The sequence below is a fragment of the Elephas maximus genome, chromosome 7 (assembly GCF_024166365.1).
Source record: "Elephas maximus indicus isolate mEleMax1 chromosome 7, mEleMax1 primary haplotype, whole genome shotgun sequence".
Classification (NCBI taxonomy): Eukaryota; Metazoa; Chordata; class Mammalia; order Proboscidea; family Elephantidae; genus Elephas; species Elephas maximus.
Window position 1 is genome coordinate 120,892,639 of NC_064825.1, and position 13,064 is coordinate 120,905,702.

Below are 13,064 nucleotides of genomic sequence, written 5' to 3' on the forward strand. Positions count from 1 at the left end.
AATACTTGCATAGTGTCTCCACACAGCAAGTGGTAAATAAATGTTACTTGGAACTTTCTTGAAGACACAGTCTGGCATTTATCCACCTGCTTCGAGAAAGTACCCAAATCCTTCCACATTCATTTATTAGTTGGAACAAAAAAACTTCCAATTTTTTTTTATACTATGTCCAAAAAGTAGGTGTCCATGCTTGTTTTTTAAAATTGAAGATATTCCTTTGCCCTGGGCTTTATCTGCCAGGATATTCAGCACAGAACTTGATCAGAACATTTTGATTTGTCTCATTTCAGTGGAGGAGGTGTCACAAAGCAAGGATCACCCTTTTTTGAGATGGGTCCTCACCTGGAAAGCTGCCTTCACCCCAGTCTTCACAGATGTCCTCAGAAACAAATGAAGAGCAGAGCAGCAGACCTCTGGAAGGTGAAACTTAATGCAGTCGGCTGACCAGTCTCGCAGAGCACGTTTTGGTGTATCTTCTCTGGGAATTGCTGAGCTGAGGTTTGTAGTGTAGACCTTGCTCTAAGCTGACAAAAAATGATGAACGTCAGCTCTAGTGGAATGCAACCCTCCCCTCTGCATGCCTCGTTCAGGGAGCTGCTCTGAAACTTTGCGAGCTGGCTGTGTGCCTCCTGAGCTTTTCTTTCCAAAATACCAGGCTGCCCTTTGGTCCAACAGCAATAAAATCCAAACCTGTTGCTGTCAAGTCAGTTCCAACACATGTTGACCCTATAGGACAGAGTGACACTGCCCATAATCTTTTTGGAAGCAGACTGTCACATCTTTCTCCTGGGGTACAGCTGATGGGTTCAAACCATCGATCTTTCATTTAGAAGCCAAGCGCTTAACCACTGCACCATCAGGGCTCCTTCTTGCCCCAACAGGCCATGTTATTAGTCTACAAACCCAAGCTGTATGAAACCCACAGCCCAAAGAAGGACAGTGATATCATCGAAAAATAAAAAAGGAAATCCATTGCCGTTGAGTTAATCCCGACTCACAGATACCCCATGTGACAGAGCAGAACTTCCTCATAGTGTTCCCAAGGCTGTAATCTTTTGTGTGTGTGTGTGTGTGTGTGTGTGCTTTTAAATGAAGTTTGACAGAGCAAATTAGTTTCTCACTAAACAATACACATATTGTCTTGTGACATTGGTTGCCAACACCACAATGTGGCAACAGTCTCCCCTTCTCAAGCTTAGGTTCCCCATTACCAGGTTTATTGTCCCCTCTTGCCTTTTCATCCTTGCCTCTGGGCTAGAGTGCTCATTAAATCTCGTTTTGTTATATAGGCCTGTCAGAGTAGTTGGTGGTGGGCACCATCTAGTTGTGCTGGACTCAGTCTGGTGGAGGCTGTGGGAGTTGTGGTTCATTAGTCCTGTGGCCTTTCTTTCCCTGTGTCTTTGGTTTTCTTCACTCTCGCATGCTGCAGTTGGGGTGAGACCAGTGGAACATCTTAGATGGCCACTCACAAGCATTTAAGACCCCCGATGCTACTCACTAAAGTCGAATGTAGAACATTTTCTTTATAAACTATGTCAGTTGAGCTAGGTGTACCCCAAGACGATGGTCCCCAGCCCTCAGCCCAGTAATTTGGTCCGTCAGGGAGTTTGGATGTGTCTATGAAGCTTCTATGACCTTGCCTTGGTCAAGTGGTACTGACTTCCCCAGTATTATGTACTGTCTTACCCTTCACCAAAGTTACCACTTACCTACTGTCTAGTTAGTGTTTTTCCCTCCCTAGCCCTCCCCTCCCATGTAACCATCAAAGATTGTTTCTTTCTGTGTGTAAACCTTTTCATGAGCTTTTCTAATAGTGGTCTCATATAATATTTGTTCTTTTGTGATTGACTTATTTCACTCAGCATAATGCCCTCCAGATTCATACATGTTGTAAGATGTTTCACAGATTCTTCATTGTTCTTTATTGTTGTATAGCATTCCACTGTGTGTATGTACCATAGTTTGTTTATCCATTCATCTGTTGATTGACACTGAGGTTGCTTTTCTGCTCTTGTGAATAAAGTTGCCAAAGCTGTAATATTTATGAAAGCAGACTGCCATATCTGTCTCCCTCAGAGCAGCTAGTGGTTTCAAAATACCAACTGTTCTCTTAGCAGCTGAGCACTTAACCACTGCCCCACCAGGGCCCCTTACACTCATTACATAGACAATATCCTCCTCTTCCCCTTGCTTGTTCTCAAGTGCCTGCAATAGAAGCAAGATGGTGGGAGAGGTCTGGGTGAGATCTGATTTGGAGAATCTGGTCTTCTTTCTTATATATACACAGAATAGCAAATAGCTTACATGGAGTGACTAATGCTGTTAGGATCCTCCTCCATTAGTGCAAACTGCACCCCATCCCCTGGGCATTCTGAGGTTGCAGTTAAACATTACAACACTGATTCAATCTAGACACTTCTAAGTCTTACTTTTATAGATGAGGAAAGTGAGCCTCAGAGCGACTGAATAAGATTGGATTTTAACCCAAAACCTTTCTACTCCAAAACCCCCACTACCCAGACCAATACTTGCTCTATCCACCTCAGACATGAAAGGATGGCTAGTATAAACAATCCTTTGCATTCCAACTCCCGTGAGATATAAAAACAGAGGGAAGTTTGCCACTCTCCAGGACCTGGCCCTTGTCACCCCTGAACTTGCTTATGGGGTTTCTTAATAATTCCATTGCCGGGGGAGTAAGAAAGGTTGTAATCAGAAGTTCAGGGACATGGACAGCTAGTGTCCAGCCATTCAGTTAATGGACCACCACATCAGAATTTGCACATATTTTTCTATGTCCTCTCCAGGAGTCTTGTCCCTCCTGGAACATTGATTTTTAATCTTATCTCCAGGAGCTTAAGTCTTTATCATCCTATATTACGCTTTCTCCAAGGCCAATGGTTATTGAAGCTATTCTGATACTGTTATGAATTAAAGGCTCTTCTGTACCAACAAAACATGTCTTCGAATCCTAACCCCTATACCTGTGAATGTAATCCCCATTGGGAATAGGGTTTTCTCTGTTATGTAAAAAAGGCCTTTTAAATACAAGGTGTGTTTTAAGCATATCTCATGGATTGAGTTGTGTCCCCCAAAAAGATGCATCTCAATTTGGCTAGGCCATGTTTCCCAGTAATGTGTGTTGTCCATCATTTTGTCATCTGATGTGACTTTCCTATGTGTTGGAAATGCTACCTCTATGATGTTAATGAGGTGGGATAGGCAGGAATTATGTTAATGACACAGGACTCAATCTACAAGATTGAATTGTGTCTTGAGCCAATCTCTTTGGAGATATAAAAGAGAGAAACTAGCAGAGAGAGACCAGGGAACATCATACCACTAAGGAAGCATCACCGGGAACAGAGCTCGTCCTTTGGACTTGAGTTTCCTGTGCAGAGAAGCCCGTAGATGAGGGGAAGATTGAGACAAGGACTTTCCTCAGAGCCAACAGAGAAAGAAAGCCTTCTCCTGGAGCAAGAACCCTGAATTTGGACTTGTAGCCTACTCAACTGTGAGAGAATAAATTTCTCTTTGTTAAAGCCATCCACTTGTGGTATTTCTGCTATAGCAGCCTTAGATAACTGAGACACAAAATGAGCAGATTAGGCACAGAAGCAAGCAAGCACAAATGGGAGAAAGATAAATGCCATGTGGAGATTTTCAAGGAACATCAAGAATAATGCTATGGAAGGTGAGACAAGAATTTTCCCCCAGAGTGGATAAAGAGAGCCATCCCGTGGAGCTTGTCCCCTGAATTCGGACTTGTAGTCTCCTGATGAAGATGAAGAAATTGAAGATTTTTACCAACTTCTGCAGCCTGTAATTGAGCAAGCACGCAATCCAGATGCACTGGTAATCACTGGTGATTTAAATGAGAAAGTTGGAAACAAAGAAGAAGGGTCAGTATTTGGAAAGTATCCCCTTGATGATAGAATGATGCTGGAGATCACAACAGAGAATTTTCCAAGATGAGCAATCTATTCATTGGACATATCCTTTTTCAACAATAAACAGCAACTATACACCTTTTTTTTTTTTACACAGTGTTATGGTTTGAATTGTGTCCACGCACAATGTGTGTCAACTTGGCTAGATCATGATTCCCGGTATTGTGTGGATGTCCGCCATTTTGTGATCTGATGTGATTATCCTATGTGTTGTAAATCCTAAGCTCTATGACGTTAATGAGGCAGGATTAGAGGCAATCTTGTTAAGGAGGTGGGACTCAAGTAGATAGGAGAGGGAGCCCGTACCATCAAGAAAGAAGAGCCAGGAGTGGAATGTGACTTTTGGACCTGGAGTCCCTGCACTGAGAAGCTCCTAGGTCAGTGGAAAATTGATGGAAAGGACCTTCCCCCAGAGCTGATAGACAGAGAAAGCCTTTCTCTGGAGATGGTGCCCTGATTTCAGACTTCTAGCCTCCTAGAGTGTAAGAGAATAAACTTCCAATTGTTAAAGCCATCCACTTGTGGTATTTCTGTTATAGCAATACTAGGTAACTAAGATAGAATTTGGTACTGGGAGCATGGTGTGCTGCTCTAAAAGATACCTAAATTGTGGAAGCAGTTTTGAAAACTTGAATGGGTAGAGGCTGGAAGAGTTTAAAATGCCTAGTAGTAAAAGCCTGGATTGCTTTGAAGAGATTGTTTTCGGAATTATGAATATGAAAGACAATTCTGGTGAGGTCACAGAAGAAAGTTAGGAGAGCTGTAGCACCAGAGATGATGCAGACCACAAGGAGTAGAAGCAGAGATATGGCAGCAGCAGAACCAGGAGACCAGTGCAAAGATGGACTCATGGAGCAAGAGAGCTGACTGCCTTCTGGCTGAGGCTTACTGGCAGAGCGGGGTGCCTCCAGGCACTTGTCAGTAGAGCTAAAGAGTTTTGGAACACTTGCCTGAGCAGGGCAGAATCTGGGCCAGTGGAAGAGAATCAAGCAGCCAAGGGGCCAAAGGGCCGTAGTCAGGCACCATCTAGTTGTGCTGGACTCAGTCTGGTGGAGAATGTAGTACTTGTGGTTCATCAGTCATTTGGACTAATCTTTCCCTTGTGTCTTTAGTTTTCTTCATTCTTCCTTGCTCCAGATGGGGTGAGACCAGTGGACTATCTTGGATGGCCACTCAGAAACTTGTAAAACCCCAGACGCTACTCACCAAAGTAGAATGTAGAACATTCTCCTTATAAAATATGTTATGCCAATTGAGCTGATGTTCCCCGAGACCATGGTCCCGAGAGCCCTCAGCCCAGTACTTGGGTCCCTCAGGGAGTTTCGAATTGTCTATAGAGCTTCCATGACCATGCCTTGGACAAGTTGTGCTGGCTTCCCCAGTATTGTGTACTGTCTTACCCTTCAGCAAAGTTCCCACTTATCTATCGTCTATTTAGTGTTTTTCCATCCTCACCTGTCCTCTTCCCTCCCTCATAAAGGCCAAAGATGTTTTCTTTTTGTGTGTAAACCTTTCCATTAGTTTTTATACTACTGGTCTCATACAAAATTTGTCCTTTTGTAATTGGCTTATTTCGCTCAGCATAATGCCCTCCAGATTGATCTGTGTTGTGGAATGCTTCACAGATTCATTAATGTTCTTTATCATTCTGTAGTATTCCATTGTGTGTATGTACTGTAGTTTGTTTATCCATTCATCTGTTGATGGGCATCTAGGTTGTTTCCATCTTTTCGCTATTGTGAAGAATGCTGCAATGAACATGGGTGTGCATATGTCTATTCATGCGACAGCTCTTATTTCTCTGGGATATATTCCTAGGATTGGGATTACTGTAGCATATGATATTTCTATTTCTAGCTTTCTAACGAAGTGCCGCATTGTTTTCCAAAACAGTTGTGCTATTTTACATCCCCACCAGCAGTGCATAAGAATTCCACTCCCACCACAGCCTCTCCGATATTTGTTATTTTCTGGTTTTTTGATTCATGACAGTAATGCTGGGATGAGATGGTATCTCATTGTGGTTTTGATCTGCATTTCTCTAACGGCTAGTGATCACAAGCATTTCCTCATGTGTCTGTTAGCCGCTGGAATGCTTCTTTGGTTGTGTGCCTGTTCATTTCCTTTGCCCATTTTTTAACAGGATTATTTGTCTTTTTGTTGTAGAGGTGTTGGATTTTCCTGTAGATTTTAGAGATTAGAACTTGGTTGGATTTGGCATAGCCAAAAATTTTTTCCCAGTCTGTAAGTTCTCTTTTTACTCTTTTGGTGAGCGTGTTTCATTTATACAAGATCCCAGTTATCTAGCTTATCTTCTGGTTCGTGTGTTGTTAGTTATGGTTTATATCCTGTGAATGCCATGTATTAGGGCCTCTAGCGTTGATCCCATTGATTCTTCTATGATATTTATAATTTTTGCTTTTATATTTAGGTCTTTGATCCACTTTGAATTAGTTTTTGTGTATGGTTTGAGGTATGGGTCTTGTTTCATTTTTTTTGTAGGTGGACATCCCGTTTTGTCAGCACCATTTGTTAAAAAGACATTTTTCCCCATTTGGTGGAGTTTGGGCCTTTGTCAAAGATCAGGTGACTATAGGTGGATGGATTTACATCTGGGTTCTCAATTCTGCTCCATTGGTAAAAGTTTCTGTTGTTTTACCAGTACAAGGCTGTTTCGACTACTGTAGCTGTGTACTACATTCTGAGTGTGAGTCCTCCTACTTTCTTCTTCAATAGTGCTTTACTTATCTGGGGCCTCTTCCCTTTCTGTGTACAGTTAATGACTAGTTTTTTCATCATTTTTAAAGAATCTGTTGGAATTTGGATCAGAATTGCATTGTATTTGTAGATTGCTTTGGATAGAATTAACATTTTCACAATTTTGACTCTACCTATCCATGAGCATGGTATTTTTTCCATTTATGTAGATCTCTTTTGGTTTCTTGCAGTAGTATTTTGTAGTTTTCTTTGTATAGGTCTTTTACATCACTGACTAGATTTATTCCTAAATGTTATGGATTGAATTATGTCCCCCCCAAAAAGTGTGTATCAGTGTGTCTGGGCCATGATTCCCAGTATTGTGTGATTTTCCTATATGTTGTAAGTCCTGCCTGTATGATGTTAGTGAGGGAGGATGGGCTGCAGTTGTGTTAGTGAAACAGGACTCAATCTACAAGATTGGATTGTGTCTTGAGGCAATCTCTTGAGATATAAAAGAGAGAAACGAGCAGAGAGACAGGGGGACCTGATACCACCGAGAAAGCAGTGCCAGGAGCAGAGCGCGTCCTTTGCACCAAGGGCCCCTCTGTGGAGAATCTCCTAGTCTGGAGTAAGATTGAAGAGAAGGCCAACAGAGAGAGAAAGCCTTCCTCTGGAGCTGACACCCTGAATTTGGACTTTTAGCCTGTTTTACTTTGAAGAAATAAATTTCTCTTTGTTAAAGCCATCCACTTGTTGTATTTCTGTTATAGCAGCACTAGATGACTAAGACCCTAAGTATTTTATTTTTTTAGGGGTTCTTATAAATGGTATTTTTTCCTTGATTTCCTTGTTGTCATTCCCTTTATAGGTGTATAGGAAGGAATCCAACCAATTTTTGTATGTTTATATCTTGCAACTCTGCTGAATATTTCTATTAGTTCCAGTAGTTTTCTCATAGAGTCTTTTGGATTTTCTATGTATAGTATATATAGGGATGGTTTTACTTCTTCATTACCAATTTGGATGCCCTTTATTTCTTTTTCTGGCCTTATTGCTCTAGGTAGGACTTCCAGCACAATGTTAAATAGGAGTGGTGATAAAAGGGCATCCTTGACTTCTTTGTGTTCTCAGGGTAATGTTTTCAGCCTCTCTCCATTAAGAATAATGTTGGCTGTTGGTTTTGTATAAAACAAAACCGAAACCCATCGCAATCCTAACTCATCACGACCCTATAGGACAGAGTAGAATTGCCCCATAGGGTTTCCAAGGAACAACTGGTGAATTCAAACTGCTGACCTTTTGGTTAGCATCCATAGCTCTTAACCACTATGCCACCACTGGTTTTGTGTGTGTGTGTGTATATATATATATATTATTATGCTGATGATTTTCTCTTCCATACTTATTTTATTTGGAGTTTTTATCAGGAATGGGTGTTGGACTTTGTTGAATGTCTTTTCTGCATCTATTGATATGATCATATGATTCTTTTATTTATGTGGTGGGTTACATTGATTGGTTTTCTAATGTTGAACCATCCTTGCACACCTGGTATGAATTCCACTTGGTAGTGATGTATTTTTTTTTTATATATGATGCTGATTTCTATTGGCTAGAATTTTGTTGAGAATTTTTGCATCTATATTCTTGAGAGATATTGGTCTGTGATTTTCTTTTTTAGTTTTGGTATCAGGGTTATGCTGGCTTCACAGAATGAATTTGGGAGTATCTCTTCCTTTTCTATGTTTTGAAATAGTTTGAGTAATATTGATGTAAACTCTTCTCTGAAGGTTTGGTAGAATTGTCCAGTGAAGCCATCTGGGCCAGGGCTTTTTTTGTTGTTGGGAGTTTTTTTAATTACTTTTTCAATTTCTTCTCTTGTTATGGGTCTGTTCAGATTTTCAACATCAGTTTGTGTTAGTTTGGGTAGGTAGTGTATTTCCAGAAATTTTTCCATTTCCTCTAGGTTTTCAAATTTGTTGGAGTATGGTTTTTCATAGTGCTCTGTTATGATCCTTTTTATTTCAGTTGAGTCTGTTGTAATGTCCCCTATTTCATTTCTTATTTGAGTTATTTGCATGCTCTCCTGTTTTGCTTTTGTGAGTTTGGCCAGTGGTTTGTCAATTTTGTTGATCCTTTCAAAGAAACAACTTTTGGTTTTTTTCATTCTTTCTATTGTTTTTCTAGTCTCTATTTCATTGATTTCTGCTCGGATCTTTATTATTTCCTTTCTTCTGGTGGCTGTGGGATCCTTTTGCTGTTCTCTCTTTGTTCAAATTGTGTAGCCAGTGTTTTGATTTTGTCCCTTTCTTCTTTTTTTGCTGTGTGCATCTATTGCTATAAATTGACCTCTAAGCACTGCCTCTGCTGTGTCCCAAAAGTTTTGGTATGATTGCTTTCATTCTTCTTCGATTTTAGGAATTTTCTGATGCCATGAGATTTACTTCTGTATTTGTTTCTTATGCTATTTCAGTGGCTTTACAGTAATTTTTATTATCTGATACAACTAATCTCTCTCCATTATTCTTTTGCTTAATTTTATTTTCTTACAGATACATGAGCTGTATTGACTTAAACTATTGCAATTGTGTTTGGGTTAATTTTGTTTTAACAATTGTGGGAGGTATCAATATTTTTGTGATGCTAAATTTTTTCACCTAGAAACATGGTATTTATCTCTATTTGCTTGTTTCCTGTTATATGCCGTTTGATAAAATTTCATTGTTTTTCTTGTGTAAGTGATATGACTTTCTCATTAAACTTTTTCTTGGTTATTTTATGCTCTTTGTCACTACTTCTAAGAGAATTATTTTTCCATTTTGTTTTCTGAGTATCAAATATCAATACTGTCCTATAAATTTTTTTTTTTTTTGTGCTTTAAGTGAAAGTTTACAAATCAAGTCAGTCTCTACTTTCCTATGTATTTTTATTGGTAAAGTTGTTCTCGTTGTTGCTGGGTTCCATCAAGTCTATTCCAACTCCTAGCAACTCTATGTACAACAGATCAAAACACTTTCCAGTCTTGCACCATCCTTATAATTGTTGTTATGTTTGAGCCCATTATTGTAGTTAATGTGTCAATCCATCTAGTTGAGGGTCTTATGCTTTTTCACTGACCCTTTACTTTACCAAGCACGATGCCCTTCTCCAGGGACTGATCCCTCTTGGTAACATGTCCAAAGTATATAAGACGAAGTCTCACCATCCTCCCTTCTAAGGGTAAAGTAGAGAGTATTTATTGGTAAGTTGGAAGGCCAGCAAAAGCAGGGGTGAATTGACACAATGGCCACAGCAATAGACACAAGCAGACCAAAGATCATGAAGATGGCCATGGCAGGGCAGTATTTCATTCTGTTACACATAAGCCTTGGAGTAGCATATAACCTTCTCTTATAATTCTTTTATTCCCTTCTCTACCTCCTTTCTCATCCTAAGTACTTATTTTGCTTTCCCTTACCTGGGGTTTATCTTTCCATTGGCTATTTTAAGAGGAGCTTTTTGCACACCATTTTTTGTTCTCCATTTCACCATTTTTAACTTTCATTTTTATTCCTTATTCCTTTTGTTTTCTTTTGGTCATTTTGACACTCTTTTTATAATTTCTTAAATACCTAGGCTATTTTCAGTAACTCTGATAATCAGGCCCCTTAAAGCCTCTACTATTTTGAATTCATTAAGGTTTTGTTTTGGAACATGTTGGGGAATCTGTATTTATAGAAAAGCCTCCTCAAATTTAGGAACATTTCTTTAAAATTAGTCACACTGTTTTATGTCGATATCTGAAATTTTCACTCTTTAACAGTATGATTTCCCACATAATACGCACACTGTGAAAACTTTCAACTCTCACATTTTTTGTTGATATTTTCTCTCAGAAACAGATAAGCATCCTATCTTGCCATCTCATTTTCCCCTGGAATTTTTGGCTTGCCATGATAGGATTTGAAGTCTCTTTCTTCCAAGTCTATGAGAACAATGCTACATCAAATTGCTCAGATTGTTACCCAAAATTCCATTTGCTTTATTCTGTTTTGTAGGTTTCTGGCTTTGAATAAAGATTACTATTCTATTAAGCTGATATTCTCTTGTTTTGGGCAAAGGCAATGTCTCATTCATGTTTCTGTCCACTAGAGTGTCTTGTCCAAGTAAGCACTGTTCAATTTCAATAAAAAATGTTGAAGAAGAAGTTTAAGGGAATGACCTGACTCTCCACCATCCTATTCAGGGGATGACTCATGACAAGGAGTTATACATAAACACACACTGCATATTCTCCAAAGAGCCTCAAAAATTACATGACATTCTGGAAAACTGTGGGGTCATCACCTGGAAACAAATCCTCCAATTCCAAGGTAACAAGAGAAAGGCAATGAGCAACAACAATGGTTCTCAAAGTGAGTCTCCAACCATGGGCATTAACATCACTTGAGAGCTTGTTAGAAATGCAGATTCTCAGGCCTACCGAATCAGAAATTCTCTGGGTGAGGGGGATGCGGAGGACAGCAACAATCTGTGTTGTAGCAAGGGCTTCAGTTGATTCCGATGTAAACCCACGTTTGAGAACCATGAAGCAACTGCACTGATTTATTAATCCCTTGGGAACAGCAGAAGCAGGGAACTTGAATCACTGACAGTCTAGCTTTCTGACTTCTCTTTCCAGGTTGTCAAGACAGGTTGGGTGTGGGGATAAGAAGAGCTGCATTGTTCAAGTCTGTGAAGGTGGAATATATGGACAGACTCCTCCTTGTAAAGAAGATATCCTGAAGCTCCATGTCTCCAACAACAGCAAGCCTGAAAGCTGGGGTGAGACAGGCCACCCAGATAATAAGTATGGGAGGTACAAAAAGTATGTGTTAAACTACCCTGTGGCTTTTCTTTAATAATATTTCTTATACAATTTTGTAATTCACTTACATCGATTTTGCTCATAAGGAATGGATGAATTCATTCATTGGAATGAATAAAATATTCTCCGATGTTGTCAATAATCAAAATGAGCAACCGCAATGGCAAGCATCTAACCAAGGAGATGAGTGCCTATGAGCTCTAGAATGGAATGGTATCCGGAAATGACAAGAGTGGGAATCAATGTTTGTTTGTTTTTCACAGTGAGGATCCCAATTTTAAGTTTTCCCAAATGGACATCTCTTATTCTGGCCTGGTGAATGACTACTAGAAACTGGGTCAGAATGAGAAGAGCCTATGCTACATCTAGCCTTACATACAGAGCCATCCAGCGTACTGTATGCTGGGCCCGGAAAGGAGCCAGGTCACCTGGGCCAAGTGCACCCTACTGGTGAAATGGGGGTGGCCTACACCATGGATGAGTATCGAAGAAGGAGAATCACGAAGCAGCTGCTGGCACATTACCTACAATTTCTGCGCCAGGAGAATAGTCCATTTTATATCTCTGTGGTGAAAGAGAATGAAGTATCCCTAAGCCCCATTACACAGTCTGGTTTCTTTGTGGTCTCATGTGGATGGCACCAGGAGACCCGCCACCCACAGAAATCCAGTCTTGCTGGTTGAAACAATAAAGTCGTTTCACTGTCTAGGGCAAGTCCCTATTAACATAGAAGCAGACATTGCAAAACACCTTTCATTCACAAATGCTTATTAGACATTTATGATGTACCAAGAACTGTGCTAACATGGAGATATGGTGTTAAAAGAGACACAGCTGTGATTCTGAGTTGCTTACAATCTAGGGGAGGCTACTGCAGTCTTTCAATATTGATGATTAAGTGCTGTTGGCAAGGGAAGGGTTAACTGTGAAGTCAGGAGTGGTTCTTACCTCTAGCACTCAGAACTCTTTATGAAACTTGATTGATAGAATCAGCTATATGGAAGATAAATGAGTGTTTAATATAAAGAATTTTGTCAGTAAACTATCCCTGGTCTGACAGTATTGTTTATTGCAAATACATTGGTATTTATGGACTCGCGAGACACAACTACAGTAAAGAATGGAAGTCAGTCATGTAGCCTGTGACTAAAAAAAAAGATATAAAAGGTGAAACACCAGAACAAATGGCTTCCTTAGGCAAAGGGTTTCTAGGTGGCACAAATGGTTTGCGCTCCACTACTAATCTAAAGGATGGCGGTTCAAACTCACCCAGCAGTACTGTGGAAGAAAAGACTAGCAGTCTGCTCCATAAAGATTAATCCGTTACTGTTGAGTTGATTCTGAATCATGGCAAGCCCATGTGTCACAGAGTAGAACAGCTCCGTTGGGTTTTCTTGGCTGTAGTCTTTACAGGAGCAGATCGCTGGGTCTTTCTTCCATAGGGCCACCGGGTGGGTTCAAACCACCAACCTTTAGGCTAGCAGCCGATCTCAAACCACATGCAACAGCCAAGAAAACTCTATGGAACAGTTCTACTCTGTAACACATGGGGTCACCATGAGTCAGAA

The 13,064-nt window shown here is 40.2% G+C and overlaps 1 protein-coding gene and 1 pseudogene across 1 annotated transcript in view; one reads left to right on the plus strand and one right to left on the minus strand.

Annotated features, from left to right (window-relative positions):
• LOC126080870 (glycine N-acyltransferase-like) overlaps nt 1-421 on the minus strand; it is a 27,442-nt gene extending 27,021 nt beyond the window's left edge. The window contains exon 1 of the mRNA XM_049892063.1: nt 343-421. The gene's annotated coding sequence lies outside the window, so the exon portion shown is untranslated. The remainder of the gene's footprint in view (nt 1-342) is intronic.
• LOC126080607 (glycine N-acyltransferase-like protein 1) overlaps nt 1-12,179 on the plus strand; it is a 16,953-nt pseudogene extending 4,774 nt beyond the window's left edge.
• Nucleotides 12,180-13,064: the final 885 nt, after the last annotated feature.